Genomic DNA, 26704 nt, shown 5'->3' with positions numbered 1-26704 from the left:
AGTTTTCTGCTATCTTACTTAATTCTGAAGAATTTGGTTTTTTAAACGAACTGTTTGGGCCTTATGATATCTTTACAATGATTTTTCATACATGTAATTGGAAGACTTGAGTTATAAGAAAGTGTGATGACTTGGCAGTGAAACTGTAGTTACAACAAGAAGTGATGAGCAGGCTTCGTAACTTAATTTATAACAACGTGTAACGACATGATAGAAGACATCTAGTTTATAGTATCTAAAAAAGCGTATATACTTGTATATCGGGAAAAATCATTTTGAATACATTTGTAGGTCTACAATTATTTACAATATGTCAAAACACACAGGCTAATGGGGATAAACTTTAACTAGTTGTATAGTTGAAAATTTTAGTGAGGTGAATTTTTTGGCAGGATTTTCTTCTTCATTTGTCTTTGGTTGTAACTCATGAGGATGAATAAGTTATAGTTATATTATTTACAAGACTAACAACCTCAACAAAAACATAGATAACTAATTTCAACAGAACAGAAGGATCCGGTTTGTTTTCATATCGAAGATACACAAAATAATCCTTAAACATCTTTACGCACGTAGAAATTTAGGTAAATCTACACGTGTGTTAGAAACTCTTAACTGTATAAATTATAACTTTCTGTTAAAGAATTTAATGAATGGAAACAACTTTCAACTTCTGTTTCTTAATATCAGATTTAATTGTTCAACAGTGCAACCTAGCAGGAGAACAAAAGCTGGATGAAATTAGAGCGTACACGCTTAATCAGTGAATAAACATCACTGAGAAATTCTGTAACAATATAGTTACAATATTTTACGTATAGAATAACAAGTTGAGTGGAAAACGTTATTATATTAAAAACAAACAAAACTTTCGTTTAGTATAGTTTTCGCAGAGTGAACTGGTTCGTTTTAAAATATTATTAGAAATTATTACGTAGTATATCAACATTTGTTTCTCTACTAAATCATCATACCTTGTTATAATTTATGTTACGCTGCAAGGCTATCGCATAATGTTATAATTTAATTGTTTAGCTGCTAGATTATAACTTCTTGCAACAATATAAGTTACGCTGCTGTGTCATCATATCCTGTTATAACCTAAGTTTTACCCTTAGCTTTTTTCTAGCTTTTCGCAAAATCCTGAAACAAACAAATAAAGCTTGCTGAGCTTGGTAATATAGACAATAAATATGCACACGAAAAATGAAATGCAAATATAGTACATGCAGATTAACATTTACTTCGGAACAATAACAGTAAATACTCTCCTCAGTTCTCTTATTGTAATTCCACTCTGTGCCATCGTTGACTGAAATAGTATTCATCAATGCCGAATAAGTTGTTTTTTTTCGTAGCACTCGTCCATGTGTTAACTAAGTTGTAAATAAATCTTTCATCCTAATATTATAATTTAGAACTTGAAATGCATCGAATACATCGCTATATTCTTCTTTGTCAAACGGCATTTAGAACCCCAGTTTATCTGGTAAAATACGAATTTTTTGTAAGCCTTGATTGCAAAGATGGTGAAAAAATTGATTTCTTACCAACAAACAAAAAAAACCAGTAAAATTCTGCTTGTTTATAACATTGCTTTACTTGAGTTATTGACAACAATTTTTGATACAATCATGCAATCATGATTTTTCGCCTGTAACAAATCACAATCAAACATTTTTTTTGTTTAATTTCGCTCAAAGCTACGCGAGGGCTATCCCTAATTCAAGTGTGTAAGACTAGAATAAAGGCAACTAATCATCACCACCCACCGCAAACTCTTGGGCTACACTATTACCAACGAATAATGGGATTGACCGTCACATTTTAACGTTTCCACGGCAAATAGGACGAGCATGTTTGGTGTGATGGGGATTCGAGCCTGCACTCCTAAGATTACGAGTCGAGCACACTAGCCACCTGGCCAAGTCGGGTCAAACTTAGAGCAAATGGAATATAATGCAGATTGTATTTCTTAAGTCATGTTAATTCGTTTTATTTTAACAAAGAAAAGGCGTCGACGAGCTCTCAATACTGCACCGATATTATGAGGATCGTTACTCAATTCTCGCGTTATAAGCTCTTAAGCTTCCAGTTGAGAGAATTTGAGACTTGTTTTTTGAAGAAAAACAAATCAAAACATATATATATTACTGTCATTTTGTTTTAGTCTGTGCAATCAAGATTCTTTTTGAAATAATGTGATTAGAAACGACTGGCGATAATACTAAGTAACTAATACCTCCTTTATTTACGGAAGACATGTGAAAAGAACAAAGACTTAAAAGGATTTAATTCTATACTGGTGCCCATGAAACATTTATAACATCAGCGAATCGAGGTTTTCTTGTCGTTACAACATATTTTTTGTTACTTCACATATATCTAGCTTGAAGGAACTGTTAGATTAGTATATTACTTATTAACTTATTTTCTAGTTCTGATCTACGTGTATGTATGTTTTTCTTATAGTAAAGCCACATCGAGCTATCTGCTGAGTCTCGAACCCTTGATTTTAACATCGTAAATCCGTAGACTTACCGTTGTACTAGAGCGGGACATATGATTTATGTTAGTAGCTTGCTTTGGTTGAAAGTTTCCAATAACAATAAAACACATATTCAAAATCTAATGTCTATCCTAGAAGATCCGTGTGCTTTCGAACCCTGCACTGTCTTAGATTTAACTTCAACAAATTATAATCGGAACAAAACATAGGTTGCGTTATATCATCTAAACATTTTTTTTTAATTTTAACTTTACTTGTGCGTGTACGATAGTACACAATCAATGAAAGTATATAATTTCAAAAATCGTAGTTTATTCCTGATTCTGCTCTCAATACTGTCTGCATACTGACAAGTATTATCATGCATCCTTAAAATTCACCCATGTTAAGTAACACGATTCGTTGTGGTATTTCGGTCTTATAAAGATTCTATGTGAACAATACCCAAAAGCAATACCTGCTGTTGGGAATGGTCTTTTGAACAGCTGGTAAGAACAACAAAGACATTTGTATATAAACCTGAGCAAAGAATATTTCAAAGTTAATTTTTCTTCAAACTATTTCTACGGTGTAATCTAAGTAATCAGTGATATACGAGTACATGCTAGGTGAAACGTTTACGAAACGAAGGGGATTTGTTTTCATTACACGAATGAAACTCTGGTGGTTTACTTTGAGCAAGCTGTTTGTCTTTGTTGTTATTTAGCTTGTCATTGCAAATAAACAAGAGATTCATATAAAGCTACGAGTTTCTGTTTAAAATATTTATATAGCGAATTACGTCACGATTTACATAAACGGAACTGTCCATTTTATTTCTGTTCAGACTACCATAAAGTATAATTACTGTTTTTCTTTAATACGTGCATAAAGTTGTTGATGCTATAAGCGAGTAAGTTCAATCAATATACGTTTGGTTCATATTAGATATTTACTGTGTTAAAAACTAAAAGATTAAACTCATAAACATATTTTAACACACAGAATATATATCTATATATGTATATGTTACGGTGAATGTGTATATTTAGCAAATGTACATAGCTTCCATCCTTACATTAGCTAGAGTGTTTGGAGAATGTGGTTATTTTCTACATAATAACAAATTTTCAGAAATTTGATAGTCAACTTGCACGCCTACAGCGCTGGTTATTCATGGACACCTTCTCCAACGATATTTGTTATTATATACATTCACCTTAAAGGCTTAACATATATACTATTATTTCCAAACTCAATATAAACATCATTATTTAATAGTCTCGTTTGAAAATAAATACATTAGTTACTTAATCTCGATAAAATGAGATTCTTATATAGCTTTTAACGCAAATAAACTGGCGACACCTATTAATTCTCTATTAAAATGAGAAAACTACGCAAAGAGTAGTGTAACTAAACAGAAGAAAGCCATTTGCATCTTAATGTAACTATACCACAGATTAAGTAAATTTATCATCAGTAAATGTGATTGAAATGTGGTAACTAAATTATTTATAGAACACAAAAAATAGATATCACTTCCCTTTCCCAATTACTTACAATATCTAGTTTATCTCATATCTCTCTGATAGTTATAATGATAGTGTAAGTTACTGTCTAGTCGACAAATGTATTTCATATATAAACACCGTATTACGAGTCATTATTACGGTAGAACATAGTTTCTTGAAATTCTTGCCTCAGGAAGTTTTTCAAAACGTCCGATAAGTTTTTGATCCTTTATATTGGAAACAATGACTAAAATGTTCGCTTCGCATCTCACTAAGTTATACATCTTTGTTATACGGATTTCTTATGTCACTATTCTGACAGATTATGTAGCTTTATTTACTGCACTATCCATTTAGAACGATATAAAAAAAACCTTTGTTAACAGAAATTTTTAGGCACAAGTTTGATTTGGCTAAATAACACTCTCTTTGCCAACACATTCACCAACTTTACTTTTTACAATACAGATTTAACCATTAAATCTAAGTTTCTTTTCCCAGTGTAGCCCATTTGTATTTGTTTTACAGGTACCATACACTCTGTGTAAGTTTTGTTGCTTCATATCAAACTAAGTTATGTCTCATCACTAAAATGACGATGAACAGTTACAGCTGTCTTTACTGGACACCTTTAATAATATATCCTCAATTAATATTCTTCAGTCATTTAGTATTAGATACATTTTATTTTTTAACACTACTCTTTTTATTCAGAACTTTACACCGTATAGTCAGTGAATGCCCCCAATGACACAGTCGTATGCTTGTGGACTTGTAACCTTAGGATTTGGTTTGTTTTGAATTCTGCGCAAAGCTACACGAGGACTATCTGAGCTAGCCGTCATTAATTTAGCAGTATAAGACTAGAGGGAAGGTAACTAGTCATCACCACCATCCCCCAACTCTTGAGCTACGCTTTTACTAACGAATAGTGGGATTGACTGTCACATTATAACGTCCCCACGGCTGAAAGGGCGAACATGTTTGGTGTGACGGGGATTCAAATCCGGGGCTCTCAGAATACGAGTCGAGTGCCTTATCCGCCAGGCCATGCTAAGCCGTAACCTTAGAAACCGGGTTTCGATACCCGTGGTGAGCAGAGCACAAATAGGCTATTGTGCAGCTTTGTGTTTAACTTCAAACAAACATTCCCGAAGAAACTAGATAAAAGAATGTAGTGTGCAAAATATAAAACCTAATATTAATGTCTTATTACAAATATAATTTATTAGATAGTAGCATAGCCACACATACGTATATACACACACAAGCTTGAAGCATAAACCAACGACCAACCAAATCTAGGTTATTGCCCAAATACAACGTGCAGGAAAGAAAACCTAAAAAAAAAGGTTTTACAGCTCCGTCACCCGTTTCACTTACCGAGTTTCTAGTGAAAAACGTCAATTCCTAGATATCGAATTTTATCTCGGTAATAACCACTTCGCTTCTACAACATGGTTCTACGCTTTATTTTCTCTCTCTCTCGACAACCTCGAGCTTCCAAGGTGTTATCAAACTAGAGTTACATCCATAACTGAAACCAAGACTGCTGCTACTGCTACATATCTAACAACATAAGAACGTGTAATGTCATTCCAAGAACTTTAGTGTAAAGTGAAATCTGTTGAAAGGTTGTACGACAACCACAGTCACACCATCGAACATTCAATACAATGTAAGATGCTCCGACATCTGTTTCAATATGGAGTAATACTCAGTGTGATTAAAATTGAAGCTTGAGAACAGCGTCATTTCCATTGCATTACTTAACTGTTAAAATTGAAACAACCTTAAATATACTTGAATATCGTCTGTAAAAACTTTAACACGAGAAGATTATAGAGGTATTGATTTAATGTCCTCAACGAAATTGATTACTTGAATAAAGCTTACATCGTCAGCCTCGCGTGATACTAATACATCACAGTTAGCCCACGTTAGTACAGCGGTATGTCTTCGGATTTACAACGCTACAATCAGGGGTTCGATTCCCCTCGATGGGCTGAGCAGACAGTCCGATGTGGCTTTGCTATAAGAAAACACACAAACACACACACGCACACACATCACAGTTGATTCAAAGCCATCCTGTCTGAGTTAAAATTCCGCAAGAGCAATTGCAGAACTTGGTAAAATTCAACATAAAAGTTGTGATACTTTACAGGCCTAGTTACCATGCAACTCAACCAACTTCTTTTGTTTGTTTGTTTTGAAATGCGCGCAAAGCTACACAAGGGCTATCTTCGCTGGCCGTACCTAATTTTGCAGTGTAAGACTAGAGGGAAGGTAGCTAGTCATCACCACCCACCGCCAATTCTTGGGCTACTCTTTTATCAACAAATAGTGGGATTGACCGTGACATTATAACGCTCCCACAGCTATAAAGGCGAGCATGTTTGGTGTGACAGGGATTCGAACCCGCGACCCTCGGATTACGAACCAAATGCCTTAAATACCTGGCCATACTGGGCCACTTTTTTGTTTTAATATTTAACCAAAAATACGAAACCGAACAAACATGATCGTACAGTTATTTCTTTGTCCAACACAGCTACCTACTAAAGAAGATTCCTGTGTCCAATACAGTTACCTAAGGAAGATTCCTATGTCTAATACAGCTATCTAAGGAAGATTCCTATGTCCAATACAGCTACCTACTAAAGAAGATTCCTGTGTCCAATACAGTTACCTAAGGAAGATTCCTATGTCCAATATAGCTACCTAAGGAAGAGTCATTCTTACATCAATAATCCCACCAAATACATTTCATTGTCACTATGTTGAACATCTCAGTTATCATCCACTTCCTTATACTTAATCAGTGATATTAACAGCTTTGAAAGATAGCTGTACATTGAACTGCACTGAAAACTATCAACGTACCAATTACAAAAGTACAGCCAAACTCAATACCAGGGAAATTCTGCTGTGATAAACACTTACAATAACATTAAACATTCTAAGAGAATCTTATGACAAAAAAGGTTACAAATACCATAATAAGTAAACTAAGAACCAGTTACACACGAAGAAGCATTACAGAAATCTTAACTGTAAGAATTATTTGCCAAATATATATGCAAAAACGGTTGGTTTGGGTTAAGAAAATCCTCTGCATAAAAATTTTTCTCCATCCAAACCAGGCGTTTTTACACATGTATTTTTCTCTACAAGTGTTTTCTCGTCATCACGAATTATTTGATAAGTTCTCGATGTTTCTTATGTTCCAAATTTAAAAACATATTTTTTGAAGGATCCTTATCAAATACATCCATTTCTTCCAACTTCATAATTGTCAGAAAATTCTGTTTTGAACTTCAGAGCATTTCTTTTCGCTTAAAAAAACAAAACGCATCATACTGTAATCACTCTTCGACGGCTTTCGGCTTGTAAAAGGCTGCGCACCATAACAATATAATTTTTATTATTTCAAAGAATCGCTCTTTTTCCCAGTTTTAAAATTTATAGCTTCCAGATTCTTTACGAAACACAATAAAACACATTTATTTTAAAAATCACACTTAGCTTATCAATAACTCAAGCTTGGAATATCGATAAATTATAATTTACCCGAACACCCATTGACAACTTCACGCTAAATTATATAAATATTGATTTCAACTAAAACCGTCCCCATACTCACGACGCTAAATTCTGGGTTCACTTATTCGCGATGGGTACATCTACAATCTTACAACCCTAGAAACCAGATTTCCATACCCGTAGCGGGGAGAACACAGTATATCCTGTAGTTTTGCGCTTAAACTATATACCAACAAACAAGAGCCGAATATGTTGTTGTTCTGAATTAAGCACAAAGGTACTCAATGGGCTATCTGTGCTCTGCCTACCACGGGTATCGAAACCCGAATTTTAGCGTTGTAAGTCCGCAGACATACCGCTAAGCCACTGGTGGCCGCCGAATATGTACATTTATGCTAAAAATAAACAAACAAATAGAAGATAAATTACCGAATCTTGGTGGATAAGAGTGCTTCACAATTTAAAATAAATGTAATTAATTCACATACTTCAACAGTTTTAAGTCAAATCTAAAATATCTTACACTTCAAATTTCAAAGTTAGAGTTAAATTTTTTCTATAATTCAGATTCGTTTCTATTTCTTATAATGATTTACTTAATATTTGTTAAGTGGTGAACGTTTTTTAGCGTTCTTTTCAATTGTGTAATTAAATAAACAGTTTTTCTACTCATACTGGTTTTCATTTCGGACATATTTTTTTTTAATGTAGCATCATTCTTGAAATTATTTGGTAGTGATTTGATAATATCTTTCCGCGTTTACCAATCCCTCCTTGAGCTTGTCACACGACTGACCGGTTTCAAAATAACCTTAACTTCTCTCATTTTATTATAATGTGATTGTAAATATAAACTTAAAATTCCAATAATAAATTCTGCATTAAAATATCACAACTACGCTACTTGCAATAAGCATAATACAGAACTACATTTCCTTTTAGAAATAGATAATTTCATATATTGTAATCTAAATAAACTTGAAGTATTTTGTTCTTTCTTGTGAAGAAACAACGTTATGCTTAATATTATATGTTAAAAGCCTAGCACTCGACTCGTAATCTAAGGGTTGGGGGTTCGAATCCCCATCACTCCAAACATGCTCGCCCTTTCAACCTAGGGTCCTTGTAATATGACGGTCAATCCCACTATTCGTTGGTAAAAGAGTAGCCCATGAGTTGGCGGTGGTTGGTGATGACTAGCTGCCTTCCCACTAGTCTTACACTGCTAAATTAGGGACGAACAGCGCAGATAGCCTTCGTGTAGCTTTGCGCAAAATTCGAAACAAATCAAACCAATGTTAAATTATTTTGCTTATAAATAAGTAAAGGATGGGGACACGTGTGAAAATCTTTAACAAGTTAAATCGACTGGTGAAACGCAATGCTGAAAATGAGTAACTTTAAATTATATTTTTTATAATTATTTAAAAATAAAGTAGACGTACTTACACGTTAAAATTTTAAAATTACTACTCATGCAGTGTATTACTGCTCATCTGATATCCTACTCTTTGAGGTCAAAGATTTAAAGTATTCCGTTGTTAGACGAGTCACTGACTCTTACCACTCTCCATGAAGCAAAAAATTAAAGCGGAAAAATAGTTACTTAAAAATTTATTGACGTTATATATGTGAAAATTATTGATGTAGTTTCAGCTAAATACAGTGATAAAAACTATATTACCATTAACTTCTAGATAAGATCAGAGATAATTTTATCAAAATATGGCACGTGGATTTGAACAGAATCCTCCTGTTTAAAGAGTAAATATTTGTGTTCTGTTTCAAACAACTCCTGTGCTTCACTAAGTCGTCAATACAAAACTGCATGGTCCATATTATAAGCTGAGTACTGTGGTACGCATTTGTGGTAAAATAGAACATTAATAACAGTGCCACATCTGCAAACAGTTCGATTATTTTGTAAGCCTCATTTCTGTAACCAAGGGAGACGTTAATAGAAAGTAACGTGCAACGTTACTTCAATCGAGCTATCATCCAAAGTGACATGCATTTACAAGCATGTGGTGGTAGTATCACTTCAAGTATTAGTTAGTAAAATATATTCGATAGTCTGAGATTTCTAGCAACTTAAAGAACAGCTTATAAAAATATAATTTTATATAGAGATTTTTTAAGTCTGTGCCATTTTAAAAAGGAGAGTAAATTTTTGTAAAACTTGATGTAATAAAACATTTACACGGAAAAATTAATAACACCCAAAGTTCGTATATTTTTTGTCGGATTATTCCCAAGATTAGGATGTACTGTATGCATATGACCTTTCCTAATTTTGATCATATAGACTGTTCATTGTTAACCGCTATCAGCATAGAGAACAACCTTTTAAGAATGTAATGTACATAAATAAACGTTTACTGCCCTTTCTCTCACAACAGACGTAGTTATGAACCGTGTGACACAACAGTAAAGCACAGACAGATATGTTCCGAAGCCAATTTATATTGTGGTACAAGAGTTTGGGTCAGTGTGACTACTCGTCAGCACCTCTTGAATTGCATTAGACTAGGAACAGTATCGCAGTTTGTTCCAGAAATACAAAACAAACAACACTATAAATTAATTGTTTTGGGCCTCTTATAATTATTATATTTCGTGCTAAATTTTGAAGGCATTATCTTAAATATTACGCATATGATGTTAATTAAGAAGTTCATAGTCACGTTTTTTTTTTTTTTTTAATGAATGTAACATAAGTTAAAGAGAATATCTATCTTATCTTGGGTGAATTATACACGTACATATTAGCTGGATTACCTGTTCTCTACACAGATGTCCAAATTACTTGAAGTAGGTATTTAAGAACACAATGAAATTATTTAAAAAAAAATTAAAATAATAGTTTCATATAATCCGAGGGTCGTGGGTTCGAGTCCCTGTCACACCAAACATACTCGCCCTTTCAGCCGTGAGGGCTTATAATGTTACGGTCAATCCCACTATTCGTTGGTAAAAGAGTAGCCCAAGAGTTGGCGGTGGGTGGTGATGACTAGCTGCCTTCCTTATTGTCTTAACGCCGCTAAATCCAAAATATATTTAAATTGAACCACAAAATTTAAAGAGTGCTCTACGTTATACTTGCTGATAAACACTGTACAATAAAGTACTGAGTGTTGTGTGTTTTTAAGACATATTTACCAGTGAATTGTAGTTTTATACGAAGAGTCTTATTTCATACGTTACACACCTTAACTTTAGGGATGTAAACTGTATGGATGTGCTCCTTGATCATAATTATATTTTAAACATAAACTTGAAAATACAGCAGTAAAGTGAGTCACACATACAGCCTCATACTGAAAATGAGAAACATATATGATTACTAGCAAAATTAACTTAGAAAAGTGATTCTGTTACAATAAAGTTTTATTAGCGTTTGAGATTTCATTTTGATAAAAGGAACGGGCAGTGATAAAGAGTAGTAAAAAAAATACAAAAATAGGTTGTATGTTGCAAGTTATTTGGAAAAATCAAATGCTCGTCTTTATTGTAGGACATTTGGTCGGAATTTTCTCTTTGTATTGCTTTCTGTGCGTGAGCTATCTTAAGCTATTAAGTTGAAGAATCGCGTATTAACATCGGTATTTTCAACATTGAAATATACTTCGACTAAACTGTGCAGGCAATTAGTGTTTTAACCGACGGTTCTTACTGGACAACGTTTGATGATGTTGCATCATTGCATCTCGTGGATAAGCGAGCAAACATAATGGAAATTTCAGGTAATGATTATCGCTTTTATACGTCAGCAGTACCAAGAGTGAGGCGCGCGTGTGCCCTATTCGATTTTATTGTTCATCACAGTCTCTACCAATCTACCCTCAAATCTGCTTTAACTATTACATGTCCAAAGTTATCGACTTAACAGATGAGCAAAAATAATTTCAACCTATCCACGTTGTTTTGAGGGCCGTAGGTGTTACCATGTCAAATTTCACAAAGATTGATTGTTCAATTAGTGTGCGAGAAGTTTTCAGACAAAGAACAGATATCATTCTTGTTTTTAGATAGATTAAGTATCAACGGTTAAACGGTCAAAGAACTTCACCCTTTGTTCATAAATAAAACGTTCGAAGTTGTTTGTAACTTTATAAATAATTACATTAAATTATACTTTAGTTACTGAAAATAAATCAAAAGAAGTAGGTGGAGGCGAGCTAGTGGTCAAACTGGTGACGTTGACCACACAGATATCAAAACTCGTAAGTCAACTAAATATTGTTTAAAAAAAGAGTAAAACAGATATAAGTTCGAAGAAATAGATCCTTATGGGAGGCCTGATTAAGCGTTTTATTGGCCCTAAGTTTTTTAACTTATGGAGATCCTCTCGACACAGAACCTCTACGTGCAATATATTTATAGTCATAACTTGAGGCCCCCTAATTAATGTGAGGCCCTGGACTTCAGCTCAATAATCCAGGTTTGACCATAAGGACAAGTTACATACAAAATCACTGACTGTTATTAATTCCTTTTAAATTAGTCCTCTCCTTCCTGTTATTAATTTTGAATGTTGTTTCGATACCTGTTGTGAGAATAGCACATACAGTCTGAGTAGCTTTGTGCTCAATTTCAAATAAACGGACTTTAAGCTAGGCCTACTTGCAGCCAAAATCATGGAGTCACCTTCCTATAGCTGTCTAAAGATTTTTTCTCCAGAATCGCCCACTACCAGTTTGTTTTTATAATCAAACACATTTTCAATAAATAGTGCAATGTAAAAATTTTGACATGGAATTTAATAATACAATAGTAAGTTGTATAAAATAGAAGCTCCAATATTGACATTTTTTATCGGACTTACCTTTCTTACCAAAAATAAGTCAAATAAGCCTTTGTTGTTTTCAACCAGCCTTTCATATTTTACTAAAATCTTCTGCGTAGAGGATGTACAGTAAAATGGATTTTTCTAAGTAAAGCCAAGCTCGCCAGTGACACAGCGGTATGTCTTCGCTAGAATCCGGCTTACATACCTGTGATGGGCTGAACAGAGGCAGCCTATTGTGTTGCTTTTTGCTTAACTTCAAACAAACAAAGTAAAGGCAACATAGTTGTCAGTTGTGTTAAATGATGTGTCACAAAATTTCTTCGATTGAAAAACCTCTACTTTAGCTACGGTTACTTCAGCCATTCTAAGTAAAACAGGCTACCAGTTAGTACAGCGGTAAGTCTTCGTATTTACAACGCTAAAATCAGGGGTTCGATTCCCCTCGGTGGGCTCAGCAGCTAGCCTGATGTGGCTTTACTATAAGAAAAATACACACCAAGTAAAACCACGATAATTAGTTGTATTTGGAATAAGTTTGAGACGTTTGTGTTGTTACTGAGAATATTGAAGAGTCCTCAAGAAAGTATGTGGGATATTTTGAGACTCAGAGCAAAGTTACATTATTGAAACCACTTAGTTGACAATGATTTATTGGTCAATATCACTAGGTAAATCACGTAGAGAAGTACATGTTTGTATTGTGTAGAGATAGTAAACGTTCTGTTAGCTTCGGAAAGTCCCCCTCTAAGACAGCGAAAATCTACGGATCTACAGCGGTTCGATTCTCTTCGGTGGACACAGCAGATAGCTCGATGTTGCTTCGCTATAAGAAAACACATACACAGCTTCGGAGAAAAATCTTATAAGCTTTTGTACCAACCAGTAAGATAAGTTATTTTGAATACAAAATGAGAAATCAATATTAAGTTATCATATTTCAGAAGCACTTATGTTTTAGTATTCTACACAATACATTTGAACGTTTCTTGGCACAAATAGTTTGCTGACTTTTATATGAAAGGCAAATAACACATTTTTTTCCAGGACTTTTCATTTATATAACGTTTTGGAAAATGAAAGTTAAAACAACTTTGCGCTTGACCATATTATATACTATATGAAACATCATATCTACATTAACCTTCCTTTTATGAATATCAATTAATTTTCACTTTCCACGCGTTTTCCATAAACACTAATTACTTCCTACACATAGTTCTCATCAAAGTAAATATTTTTTCCTGGCTGTTGACGGTCCTGAAAGAACATTAGAAATAAACACACACACACACATATATATATTACTTAACAAATTAAACTTATTTTCCAGTATAATTTAATATACTTCATTTATACAAGGAGTATATTGTATTTTTTTGCACATTCCGGAAAACATGTATATTTAATTTAGGTTATTTATGTTTAGTCATGAAACTGGATGAAGGAATAAATAAAGAAAAAGACAAACAGAAGCGCATAATATTCTTTAAGAAGTTTAAAAGTAACTGCCTTTCCACAACTGGCTGTTAATGATGAAAGGCAGTAGTAGTTTAGATGTCGTGGTGTAAGCACTCGGCTCTGTACCTGTAATTGATTTTTCATGATAGCTTGCTAGTTTAGCATCACCATTTGAATTTTGTCTGATATATGGGATATCCTCAATGCATTTCGGTGCTATTATCCATTATGACAACTAGGACCGACAATGACAATGCTTATTTTATATTAAATTTATTATTGTTTTATAGTGCAGATTTAATCATCTATCAACATTTATTGTAATAAAAAATATCAGAGCTATATATTCGTATATTTATATACAATTCTGGACATAAAATTGAGAATATTTTGCCATTCTTCCCATTTCATGGGGCTAATTCTTCCATGTTGTAATATAATGTACATTTCAGCACTATGGTTATGCTCCACTGATCCTTCTTGACAACTGAATGTGCCAGAGTAAGAATGCTTATCATTCTCATATACTTTTACCAAGGTGATGTTTGAAGGTGTTTTGGGCTAAAGCGGCAGAAGATATTGGTAAAATAGATGGAATACCCGTGCAAGTACCACCAGTTACTGTTCTCTCAAGGTATATCCAGTAGCTTGCATACTATGAATACAGGATTCTACTATCAAGAAGATAGCGACCCCAAACACTCAACCTATGCAGAAATTTTAGGTAAGAAAGAAGATGATGGAATCATTCGAATGATTCAATGTCCTCCACAGGACTCTGGTCTCAACCCAACTGAGCAGATCTAGGATTTCAGTGATGTCGAGAAAACCCACTTGTAGAGAAAAATATATATGTAAAAACGGCTTGTTTTGGTTGAGAAAATATTTTACGTAGAGGAGCGAACAACGTTTCGACCTTCTACGGTCATCGTCAGGTTCACAAAACCTTGCTTTTGTTCATGTTAAGAAAACAGAAATCCAGTCTTCCAATGCACTAAAAATTCCTTTTTCATTTTATTTGTATGGACCTACTTAAATATGACGTCATAGCTTCAGTGTGGTAAAATCTAGTAGTTAGTGAAGAGAGACAAAATTATTGGTTCAATTATTTACTTTTGTCTCTAAAGAAATTTTAAACAGAAGCAACAATCTCATCGAGATTTGTCAGTGTACTTCAGTATTTTGTGAATTGTAAGATTCTTCAATTATAATAGCATAGAAATGAGAGTTATGTACATGTAATATTTTCAGAAACTTGAAATTACTAGCTAAATTCCATTTTTATTAATTTGTGTAAGTTTGTTCGTGTGTGCGCGTATATATATATATTGTGTTATGCGTATATGTATTGTGTATAAATATATGTATGTATATATGTGTATATATTATTTTTTAAAAATCTCATGTTCGTGCTGTAACGCATTTTATTTGCAACACGAAAACGAAGTGAAATTCATGAAAATAAAAGCAACACTTCTTGATAAGGAACCGGAAGTGTTCATGTTGATTCGTTACAGATCCAGTTACACAAATTTAACTTCTATGTGAAATATTTTCTCAATCCAAACGAGCCGTTTTTGCATATAAATTTCTCAACAAGTGGGTTTCTCGACATCACTGATTAAATTTAACTTCGTTCTCTTCTCTCTTGTATGGAAAGTCATTTCGCTCACACATCACATTTAATCTTCAACTTAAGTTAAAAAATAATTGTCCAACATATAGCACACGGTCTTTTCACTACCTTCTATTGTTGTACTGAAGCAGACCAGCAGGAAGTACTTTAGGTTCAGATCTCATGAATTTTTCTACTAATGTCTATATATTTGGCGGAAGCGGAACAGAATCTCCATGAAATTCACCACCGAATTTAACCGTAAGGCTTTATCCAGTATAATAATAAAAAGTGAAATAAATCTCATACTTACATAATCAGTTTCCTTAAGATAAAATTGATTTTTCCATGCGACATTTGAAGAGAGAAAATAATCAGAGTTAAAGTAATCTAATAAATACTTAAGATTTGAAAATTGTTAAATAAAATAACCACTCTTATTGACAGTGTTTTCATTCATATAATGACAAAGTATTCAAGTTACATGAGAATATATTCTTATCCACTACCTAAACCTGGATTGTTGTATTCTTAACATGTGTAGATGTATTCAAGACAAACAATCTGATGATTAAACGGAGGTAAGTTTCTACATTAATAGAATAATCTATGTTTTTTTAAATAAAAACATTATAAGCAAATCTACTTGAAACATCAACTCTCTTCAAAATGTTTTATTGTCATGACGACATCGTTGACATATTTTGTACTGAAACGTAGTAAGAGTCAGGAACAACTGGTAAAAAAGAAACAATAAAAAACATTAATACTAGAAGATAAGAGATTTGAAATGGTGCGATGGGCCACAAGAGCGCCAAGAATGGCTAATACTACTTTATGAACGAAAACTTCACGTACTGGAAGAGAAACTTAGACCAAACAAAGAAATACTCCTCAGCCTCGGGGGCTACCAATCTTATTTGTTTTTAAACCTTGCAATAAAGTAACATGCCATTGGAATATAGATTGAAAAGATACAAATGTTGCGGATTTATCAGCCTTTTTCAAATGCTTGAAATCAAATGCATTGCTTGGTTTAATCTTCAGAGACATTCTAATGTGGTTAACAATATAAAGCTATATTAGACTGAACACACACAAACAGCTGGACCAGCTGTCTATTCTAAACGTATAGCTATTGAAAATTTTATTTTATTTCAAGTTTATTTTGCTAATAGATAGAATACTTTGTAAAATAACAAATAACGGAACTATTAAAATATAATATGTTTTGCAGACTTTAATAAAGGTATCATTTTGTCTTGTAAAACTTTTTTTAATAACCAAGTGAGCTATGTTTTATTCGATAATTCATCCTCCTGTAGAATATTTTGATTTTGTTTTCTGAATGTCGAGCAAAGCTACACGAAGGCTAGCCGTTCCTAATTTAACAGTAAAAAACTAGAGAGAAGACAGGTAGTTATCACCACCCACCGCCAACTCTTGGGCTACTCTTTTACCAACGAATAGTGGGATTGACCGTTGATTGATGAAAGGGCGATCTTGTTTGGCGTGACGGGGATTTGAAACTACAACCCTCAAATTACCAGTAGAGCACCCTATCCACCTGGCCATGGTGGGACGTTTAGCGCAGATAGCCCTCGTGTAGCTTTATGTAAAAATCAAACCCAACCAGTGACATAGATTACAGCCAAGTGTGGAGACTCCAAAATCGTGTTAATATAACGAACTAAATCTCTGTAAACAAAACAAATGTCATTATATGCGAAGCTTAAACAGTGTGGCCCAGGCATTAGCGTGACGGACTGTGAATTTGCAGGTCCAATATTTGCGTTTTCTTATATCCAAAAACTCATGCATTTTGAGGTCATGTGTACTTTTTAAGGGTGGCGACAAATCCCACTATTCAATAAAAAAAGAGTCGCTAAAGAGTTGACAGCGAGTGTTGCTGGCTAACTGCTTTTCCTGTTGTCTGCCAGTTCAATAATAGAAAGATACGCAGAAAAAAGAAGCAAATCAATAAAGAAGAGGAACTGGTATCTGTGGTCTAGTAGTATTTCTAAGAAGTAGGCTTCGATATAAGTAGCTTGATTAATCATGTGAAGAAGTAACTAGTTGTTGTTTAGAGTGTAAAAGACTGTGGATGAAATAACACTATATATGAAAGTTAATACTCCAAATACCACGAGATATTTGTACAAAGAAACGCACTAACATACAGACCTACATTTAATAATACAAAAATATTGATAAAAATAATTAAGTGCCCTAATATTAGTTTAATAGAACTAATTTTTATTCCTCCTGCAGAAGCCTATTCCTATATAATTGTACTAGGAAAATGAAACCACGAACGTTTTTATTTACACTAAAAAAAATCAGCCAGAAATATTTGTTTCATTCCCACCGTCTCAAAGCGCTTTTCGTGGTTTACAAACAACAAGAAAACTAATTTTAGAAATAAAATAAAGCGTTGTTATACCTATATTCCTTGTTTCACGAAAGGAGTACGTTTCTGGGCAACGTATAGAGAAAACACTTTTCCCATTATTCTGAAAGTTAAAAAATAGAGAATGTGTTCTAGATCAAAATTTTTACCACACTAAAGAAACATTTTCGTCCATTATAACTTATTATAATGTAAGAAAAGTATTGTTACAATTAACCCAAATAAACTCCTGAAATAAAAATATTTTCATTGATACAATTCAAAATACGCACTGTATTGGTCAAGACGAGTTTCGCTTGTTGAGGTCACAAGAACAATGGTATGCATTTAAAATTTCTTCCAAAGTGCTACTAATAAATTTGAAAAAAGAAACTTCAGACACATTTGAAAAGATTCACGAACAATGTAAACGCTCACAGATTCTTGACACTACACTACAATATCAAAATAGTCTAAACGCATAAACAGAAAACAGAAGTTTCTAAAGACCAATTAAATAAAACTTTTATTACACATCAAGAACAAGATATGAATAACCATTTCTAATATGAAGTAAATGAATACACCTACAAAAATAAAGACTAATGCACAGCAAAATTTCCAGCCACTACAATAATCCTCCAAAAAAATAGTCACACAATTAAGCACAAAAAATCATAAACACAATAACTAAACCCGAGGTTATGTTGCCCATAAAACAAACAGAAACAAACCATGAACTATTAACAATACTATTAAAGAAAAGTAGTCAGGTTTGTTTTGAATTTCGCGCAGAGCTACATGAAAGCTATCTGCGCTAGCCGTCCGTAATTTAACAGTGTAAGAGTAGCGGGAAGGCAGCTAGTCATCATTACCCACCGCCAACTCTTGGGCTACTCTTTCACTGCCAAATAGTGGGATTAACTGTCACGTTATAACGCCCCCATGGCTGAAATGGCGAGCATGTTTGGTTGAACGTGGATTCGAACCCGCGACCCTCGTATTACTAGCCGAGTACTTCAACCATCTGGTCATACTGGGCTAAAAGTACTCAGACGCTGTTTGAGCTCTTAACAGCATTATTTAGCTTAACCCCAATTTCGGGATACATCTTTGCCTTATGGAAGCAAAAATTTTTTTTATGTTATTGAAGAAAAGAAAACCAGCGAATAAGCCGGATAATTACAGACTTACCAGTTTAATTAGTTGTTTAGGCAATGTTTTAGAGCAAGTAAGTAGCAATAGGATTTAAAATGTTCTATAAATTACATCAAAATTATCTGAAGCTCAAAATGGTTTTATAAAATTTAGGCATTTAGTTAGGCTTACTGAAACCGTCATACACTGCTGGCCAAAATCTTAAGGCCAATGAACATAAAGAAAAAATATGCATTTTGCGTTGTTCGACTCAAACACTTATTTGAGTAGAGCTTCGAAAGATGAAAATAAGAAAAGGGAAAATATAAAAAACTTGTTTAGCATTTAATATGAAAAATGTGAACACTGTGAAATTAGCCTAAATATTAGCTGGTCAAAAGTTTAACACCATACCAAAAAGAAGTCCTAAACAGGATAGAAAATGCCCAACAAGAGTTCTCAGTAGTGAGTTGCACAGCCGTCATTGTGAATAACTGCAAACATTCGCTTTCGCATGGCCGATATAAGCATTTGCAGAAGGCTGGCTGGAATGTTATTCCAAGCGGTGAAGATGGCTTCATGAAGATCATGCACTGTTTGGAATTGACGTCCATTTCTATAAACTTCTCTTGCCATTCACCCCCAAACATTTTCAATGGCGTTCAGTTCCGACGAACACGCTGAATGGTCCAAAAGAATCACGTTATTCGCCATGAAAAGGTCCTCTGTCCTGCGGGCACTGTGGATTGCAGCGTTGTTCTGCTGAAAGATCCAGTTATTTCCACACAAGCGAGGCCTTTCAGTCCATAAGGATGCTCTCTCCAACATGCCAATGTAGTCAGCTGCTATTTGACGCCCCTGTATAATCTGAAGCTCCATTCTTCCATGAAGGAAAAAGCACTACCGATCATGATGGAACCTCCTCCGATCTGTCGTGTAAAAAATGTCTCCGGTGGGATATCCTTATCGTGCCAGTAACGTTGGAAGCCATCTGGACCATCCAGGTTATTTTTTTCATCAGAGAACAAAACCTTCTTCCACTTTTCCACGTCCCATATTTGGTGCTTCTCAGCAACGTTCAACTGAGCTGTTTCTTGGTGTGGAAGGAGGCGTGGTCCTTGAAGATATTTACGGTTTTTAAAGTCATTCTCTCGTAGATGCCGTCTTATTGCTCTTGAGCTGCATTCAACGTCCGTAAGAGCGTTAATCTGGTTCGACGATCGGCTGGTGTCTTGCCGGACAACCCGTCGAATCTTCCTGCTCAACACTCACGAAATGTTTTTGGGCTGACTACTTGAAATTCTCGTTTCGTACCCCTCAAGGTCTTTTAAGAAATTTGCAACAGCAGTTTTACTACGTCGAATCTTACCAGCGATGGTACATTGAGAGAGACCTAGCTTTTGCAGCTCAACAATTCTGCCACGTTCAAACTCTGTCAAATGTTTAGCCTTTGCCATATTTTAACCTAATGTAATACAGGAGCTGTCAGTGTGAGATGTTAACAACGCTAATGCTTGAACACAATTGATTAAATTTCGTTACATGTTTACCGAGTAACGCTTCGTTTCAGTATGGTCTTTAACTTTTGACCATGTGTGTTTTCTTATAACAAAGCCACGTTGGGACTATCTGTTCAACCAACCTATGGGAATCGAACCCCTCATTTTAGCGTTGTAAAACTTTTGAACAGCTAGTGTTTAGACTAATTTCATAATGTTTACATTTTCCCTTCTCCCCATCGCACCAAACATGCTCGCCCTTTCAGCCGTGGGGGCGTTATAATGTGCAGTCAATTCCACTATTCGTTAGTAAAAGAGTAACCCAAGAGTTGGCGGTGGATGGTGATGACTAGCTGCCTTCCCTCTAGTCTTACACTGCTAAATAGGGACGGCTAGCACAGATATCCCTCGAGTAGCTTTGTGTGAAATTCAAAAACAAACAAACAAACAAAACAAACAGTTTTCTCTTTTCTTATTTTCATCTTTCGAAGCTCTACTCAAATAAGTGGTAGAGTCTAACAACACAAAATGCATATTTTTTATTTACATTGACCTTAAGATTTTGGCCAGCAGTGTAGATAGTTCTAACGAAAAAAAAAACGCACTGTCGCTTGCTTTCTAGATATCGAGAAAGCATTTGAAACTGTTTAGCTTAATGGTTTAAGATTCAAGTTAAAAGAAATGGAATTACGAACAGCAGTTGTTCGCTGTTTATCCAATTTTGTTAGCGACAGAAAATATAGAGGGCACTCCAGAGACTTGTATTTTTCAAACAGAGATAATTAGTCCTATCCTGTAAATCATGTTTGTAAACGACATACAATCAAACGATATTAATTGTAGTTCATCTTAACAGTTTACTAATGATGCGGTCATCAAACAGACACTCAAAAGTATCAAACAATTTATAACTAGTTTTAACTCAGTTGGTAGAGTACTGTCACAAATATGGAAACAAAATTAATATTTTTAGAAAAATCACATGTGTAGAAACTCTCCTGAGTTATATCTGAGCTTTTCTTGATACCAACTCGTCACCAGCATGATTCAAAACTAACTTGAAGAAAACATATATCCGAAATTACCAAAAGTGTAGCAAGGAGCAAATTATCTGAAATGATTAACAGAAAACAATATTAACGTATATAAACAATATATCAAACTAGTCATAGAATATGCAAGCCCAGTATGGCTAAATGTAACAAAACAAATCTTAAGGAATTGTAAATGATACAAAATTCAAGACTAGTCACAGCTTTCAATGTACTAAAATCCGCAAACTTATCATTTATACATGACTGTGCAAACACAGTTCCGCTAAAGGACAGAGTAATAGATTGCTTGCTCTGCTACTTTTATAAAAATTAATACAAAAATGATCTGTTAAAAGAAATAAATCGCTATATCATACATGATGTTTATAGAACTAAGTCCCTCTCACCATTAATTTCTTATGTTAGAAATAAGACCACCAGCACTAGAAATTAAAATTATTTTACCAAGAGGTAGATATAATCGTAGTATTTAAAAAAGTGTATTCGTGTATAGATACGCGCTGATAACTGTCTCTTGTGAACAAGTGTAATCTGATTTTAGTACCTTTTGTGATCATACACAACCAAATGAAACACAAGTAAGTGTTTGTCACTAAATAAAGAGAATAATTTAAAATAATACTAAATGATACTATACTAGTATTTTACTCAAAGATTTTATTCAAAGTTAATTCATTGTTTTACGTTAGAATACTAGCAGTAGCATTTGACAGTTTTTAAATCACTAATTCATTAGGAAGGAAGAGGTCGAAAACGTACGTAACCCTTCCAAGTCCTCAACGACTTAAAACACCCGGTGCCGAACTAAATTTGAATTACGAACTAGTGAAAAATTGTTTTGTAAGGCGTGAAATTTTCCTACGACTTTTACATAAATTGTCATTGTTGCGAAAATTGCGAAAACATATAAAAACATACCAATAAAAAGTAATTGTGTATAACAAAGAAAAAGTAAACCAAACATTCGTAAAACTGAATTCTGTACTGAATTCGGTTCATATAACTGAATACAGTGTATTAACGGAAAACAATCAATTTTAGGGCCATTTCAAAAGTGTATTATTAGGTTGTAGCATATGAAATGTCGGATTTATAAGAAAAATGTGAAACAAGTACATATCTTTCTTGTTTAATTTATTTAATCAGATATGCTTCTTTAAATGCAACACACTTTTGTCAACAAGTTGTAAGTTAATAAATGTCATTTTTAAGGATCTGGATGTCTTTTGATGGAATGAAATCTTCGAAGATACTTTCAGTTGACCTTTTGTTTGCAGACTTTATCCTTTAAAAATTTCTATTTGATTTATAAAGTGATAATTTCTAGGGGGAAAGATCTTGTAAATATGGTAGATAAGGTCCAGTTCCATAAGGAATCTCAATTAGTTTTACAACAATAACGCATGAGAAAAGAGGTCAAGCATTTTTATCAAGCTGTTTGAGTTCACTGCGATGGACTATTGCTGGATGTTTTCGTGACAACTTTCGATGCATAATTTCAAGTTCACAACAATATTTTTCTACTGTGATTGTTTCTCTTGGGTTTAAGAATGAATAATGGATCACACCTGCTCACGACCACCAAACACTGACCATAAGCTTCACAGGATGAAGAGTTGGTTTTAGGATGTGTTTTGGTACTTCTTCATAGTAAAGCCACTGTCCGTATCGTCATCATTGTTGTAAGGAATCAATGTTTCATCACAGATGACAATTCTATGAAGAAATGAGTCATTTTTGTTGCGAGTAAGGAGTGAGGTACAAATTTCAACTCGTCTTGTTCGATGGTTTTCAATTTCTCACCTTACTAATTGTTTCAAGATGTCTGGAAACTGTTAACTAATGCACATCAAGTTTGTCGACAAGTTCTCTCACGGTTTGACGGGAAATTGTTTCAATTAAGGCTTTCAATTCTTCCTCAATAATAACTGTCTAAGGGCGGTCCCAGTACTCAATTTCAAGGCTTGTATCACCAGAGCAAAATCTTAAACCAATGCTGTGCTGTGCGCTCATTAGATGTGTCATCACCACATACATGATTGATATTACAAACTGCTGTCGCAGCATTGTGACCAAGCTTGAACTCGTACAATAAAATTACACGAATATCATTTTTTTCCATGGTGACAAAAATCAATATAAATATGAGTTAGTTTCTAAAATAAGAAAAATGAAGTGATCTCAAAATGAACTAGCCAATATACTATATCATTCTGACAAATTCACAATAATGCTTCTCTTTCAGTCACTAATAATTAAGTTTCAAAATTTAACATGCAACAGCTTGATACATCATATCTATTTTCATAAACCTTATCAACGCCGAAGATTTGCTCTCTTAGCAGCTGTTTAAATAAAGAAGATAATCTGTTAATAACGACCTGTATTATTGCTTTTAGAGTTGTGCAAAGTAAACCACTTTTTATTTAGTATAATTAAACTCATACGATAAGTAAACTCATAAGTTATTTCATAATATTGATAATATCGTAAAGGTTTGTTTGTTTTGGAATTTCGCACAAAGCTACTCGAGGGCTATCTGTGCTAGCCGTCACTAATTTAGCAGTGTAAGACTAGAGGGAAGGCAGCTAGTCATCACCACTCACCGCCAACTCTTGGGCTACTCTTTTACCAACGAATAGTGGGATTGACCGTCACATTATAACGCCCCCACGGCTGGGAGGGCTAGCATGTTTGGCGCGACCGGGATGCGAACCCGCGACCCTCGGATTACGAGTCGCACGCCTTAACGCGCTTGGCCATGCCGGACCTATATCGTAAAGGATAATGTTTTATAAAACATTTACTTTTTTGCTCATTGTTTTTATTCATTTCTAAGAAATTCAAGACCCTAGCGGTTTCTTTGTGGCTGGATAAAAGTTTACCTATTTTTGTTTTTAAATCTTATTTAATTTGCAATGAACAACTGGTTTTAGCCATTAATAAGTTTATTTTACTATCGTCTGCTGCTACGAATTGTAATTTACTATAGGAGCTAAAATGTTTTATGTGTAAGAATAATGAACGTTTAGTCAAAAATATTTTGTACTTTGATAATTAAAATTAATAAACTTAAATTTATCTGTTCTAATCTTCTGTAAAAAGTGATTTTTTAATTATTAACATTTGTTGTACGGCTAGAGGAATGTAAGTATATGTTTAGTTACATGTGTTTTTAATTAATTAATAACAACTAGTTACATAAAAATCAGAAGTTTTGTCAGTTCGACTGCATAGTGAGCAGCTTCTCAGTGACTTCTCTAAACCAAAACATTAATGATTATACTCTCCAAGAAGCTTCCGACCGAAAAATTACCTTTCATCTTCATACACGTAGATGGGAATGGTGTACACTGTAAGTTCGTTACACGTCATAACTTTGATACGGGATCGTAAAATTAGGCTTCTAGACTTCAAATCCTATCTCATGCCAACCGTTATGTTTGACAAAATAAAATTTTAAAATAAACATTAGGACGGTAGTTCTTGCAATAGTCAGATATTAATCGCTGTCGTAGTTAGTAGCCTATAAACGATAATCTATGATTAAATATAAATTAGTAATTTTTTTTGCAAGATACTAATTACTAAGTAGTTTCATCCCACGTTTCGATTGCTAATTTTCTGTCGTCTTTTATAGACATCAAAACAAGGGCTAGTTCTGTGTTCATGGTGACTAGAGTTCGATCCTAGGTATTTTTTTATGGGTTTCCTAGTTACACAGCGGTATGCCTATAAATTTACAACGCTAGAAACTGAGTTTAAATACCCGTGGTGGGCAGAGCACAGATATAGTTCATTGTGTAGTTTTGTGCTTAACTTCAAACAAACTAGCAAATGTTTTGATGTAGGTCTGGTATATTAGCAAATGAAGATGAATTACCTGAACGAATAACATCTCACGATAAAATTCACAACGTAAACAGAAAAAGATTTCCTCTTTCTTGCCGTAATGGTAAGGAAAACATATAACTCATATAACACAGTGATTTACAGCAGTATAAAGACAAGCATTGCAAAATATCTAGTCTCAAAATTAATAATATTTATAGTACCGAAAAAAGTACAACTCTCTTTACCATAACATTCGATAATGAATAATTTAAAGATAAACACCGAGAACGAACAGAAAACATTACTGTCATATTTACTTATGTCAGAGGTTTCTCTGAGAACATGTGATCAGAATAACGTCACACCAGTATTCAGATGTGAAAACACAATACGACTGCAGTTCATGTATACCAAGCAGCCTAAAGACACAAATAGAATCAACATTTGTAGCATCTACCGTACACGTGAATTACAATACATTGTATAAATAAAAAAGACCAGCAAAAGCTAGAACTCATTTGTATAATAGACTCAAACACAAGCCTTAATAAAACTCATCTATTTGCAATAGTTCGTCCTGCCAGGAAAGATTATAGGATAAATTATAACTCATTCAACTTATCATAGAAATAAGCACAATGTGGATATCCTCGTGAAGACGTGAAAGTCATGTTCTAATGGAGAAAACCTTAGTAAAGTAATAATGATTAAATCTTCCATCAAGAAGATGAAACACACAATTCTATCCGCTACCAAAAGAGAAATAGTTCTCAGAACGTCTCTGAAGATGACAGCAGGTAACCAGGATAAAACTAGTTAGTAATTAATATTTGTTAATACATAATTAATTAATAATTACTGTTAGGCTATCTTACAGGCTGCTAACCATGACAACGATTAGATATTAATTCACGTGGAAGAAATTATCGAATTCAAAGCACTACCGTCATGCTCTGCGTTATTTTGGTAAATATGATTCAACTCGAATAAACTTGTCATGTTAAACAAAACAATTCATAAACAGGAAGTGAACTGTTACAAAATAATTTACAAATAGTTTTCAGTAAATTTTATTTTACACTTTTATCACCTATCCAATTTTCTGCTACATAAATATAATCATATGTGCGTATTAGTTTTGTTTTTTTGTGCATCAATTTGAGCCTAGTGTGATCCAGGATGTGCACGCCTGAGCGATCAAATCTAACAATAGTAAAATAATAGTTAGAAGCGAGTGGAAGCTGCCTCCATGCTTGTCTATTAGTTCAAAATTAGGAACGGCTATGCAGATTCAACATTTATGTGACGTTGCATATACATTATAAATACAACAACAACAAAATATATTTAATTTCATAAAACACTGGTATAAACATAATT

At 33.9% G+C, this 26704-nt stretch overlaps 1 protein-coding gene across 2 annotated transcripts in view; it reads right to left on the bottom strand.

Moving 5' to 3' along the window:
• LOC143253131 (5-hydroxytryptamine receptor 1-like) overlaps positions 1-26704 on the bottom strand; it is an 81435-nt gene that overhangs the window by 37732 nt on the left and 16999 nt on the right. The window contains exons 2-3 of one of the 2 annotated variants that reach the window (XR_013029393.1): positions 17854-17923; positions 13007-13160 (exon numbers count right to left, since the gene is read on the bottom strand). The exons of the other annotated variant lie outside the window; for it this stretch is intronic. The gene's annotated coding sequence lies outside the window, so the exon portion shown is untranslated. Of the gene's footprint in view, positions 1-13006; positions 13161-17853; positions 17924-26704 lie in introns of those variants that run through there. 2 annotated transcript variants of the gene reach the window in all.

This window comes from Tachypleus tridentatus, chromosome 1 (assembly GCF_004210375.1).
Source record: "Tachypleus tridentatus isolate NWPU-2018 chromosome 1, ASM421037v1, whole genome shotgun sequence".
Classification (NCBI taxonomy): domain Eukaryota; kingdom Metazoa; phylum Arthropoda; class Merostomata; order Xiphosura; family Limulidae; genus Tachypleus; species Tachypleus tridentatus.
The sequence above is the reverse complement of the archived record's forward strand: the minus strand, read 5'-3'. Positions and strand labels throughout refer to the sequence as shown.